Genomic DNA, 1,333 nt, shown 5'->3' with positions numbered 1-1,333 from the left:
TGGGATTGGGCCATTGTCTCCCTTGCCGGGTCCTTACCACTGGCAGAGTCCATTGTCCTTGGCTAAGTGCCTGGGCCGTAGCACCCCCTTTCCCCACCCCAATCAATTGAAGTGTGAATGGTGTGAAAATCTGATCCAAACACCCTAGTGGATTTTGTTGTGGCCGTGGCACCTTTTTCTTTCTTTTTCCAAAAGTTTGAGAAGCTCTCTGGCTGCCACAGGGGTGCTGTGACCCGGATTCGAACCTGGGTTGCTGCGGCCACAACGCAGAGTACTCACCACTATACGATCACAGCTTGAACGGATATATGTACCCAGCTTTAGATATGTGCTCGGTTTCTGCAGTTATGTCAGTTTACACGGTGTGAGGTTGGAAGAAGTGTGTGTGGAGGTGTGGCGCCCCTGTCGTCAGGTAAGGGCATTTGCCTCTAATGAGATTAAATAGATTGAATAAAAGAGGTCCCATGAAAGACAAAAATAATGCGTGAGCCGGGGGCAGCTTTGGAAACGTTATGGAAGACGGCCTATCCTGCGGCACCTTTGAAGTGTACGTTTCCGGGCATACACAGAGACAAATGAAAAAAGCAAGTAAATAAATAAATGACAGAGAAGAAGAAACGTGTACACTACCAAGGTTGTGACTGGGATAATATTAAAGATTAGGATTTTTTGAGCTAGCCAGGAGTTGAACCTAGAATCTTCTGATCCGTACTCAGACGCGTTATCCATTGCACCACTAGCCCTCTTTTATGGTGGCATGTGGAAACATGTGGAAACACACGTGTTGCAACGACTCAGATTATGCAAGTCTGCACAATCACCTGCCTTGAAGAAAGCAGGATCAATCTGATTTATCTGATTCTGCAGATTCACACCTTTTAGAGTGGTTGTTGTGGCCGAGTGGTTAAGGCGATGGACTCGAAATCCGTTGGGGATTACCCGTGCAGGTTGAAATCCTGCCAACAAAGATTCATGTATGAATCTTAATCCTAATCTCAGGGGTGTGGGTTCGAGCCCCACATTGGGTGCTGAAGTCACATTTATGAAATTTGTTTAAAGTGTAGAGTCCAGGTTGAAGGTGAGCAGAAAGCAATCACCTCCACTGCTGTTGTGGTCACTGAGATGGATTTTACTGGCTGAGAATGGTGACATCATCAATGACATCACATGTCTGATGACATTCCAGGGTTAGATGAAAGAATTGGTAATTATGACAATGTATCTGATGCATGTAATTAATTTGCCGATGACGATGATAACATGTGCACGTTACCAAATGTAGCAACAGCGGCCCTCTGCTGTTTATATTGAAACGCAAACATTTTGCTTAACA

General features: G+C 45.3%; 1 non-coding gene across 1 annotated transcript; it reads left to right on the top strand.

Annotated features, from left to right (window-relative positions):
• The first annotated feature begins 886 nt into the window (after nucleotides 1–886).
• Nucleotides 887–968, top strand: trnas-cga (transfer RNA serine (anticodon CGA)). The gene has a single exon. It is a non-coding gene; the product is annotated as a tRNA-Ser (tRNA).
• The last annotated feature ends 365 nt before the right edge of the window (nucleotides 969–1,333 follow it).

Source organism: Cololabis saira, unplaced genomic scaffold (genome assembly GCF_033807715.1).
Source record: "Cololabis saira isolate AMF1-May2022 unplaced genomic scaffold, fColSai1.1 scf282, whole genome shotgun sequence".
Taxonomy (NCBI): domain Eukaryota; kingdom Metazoa; phylum Chordata; class Actinopteri; order Beloniformes; family Belonidae; genus Cololabis; species Cololabis saira.
This window is presented reverse-complemented; position numbering and strand designations above follow the sequence as displayed.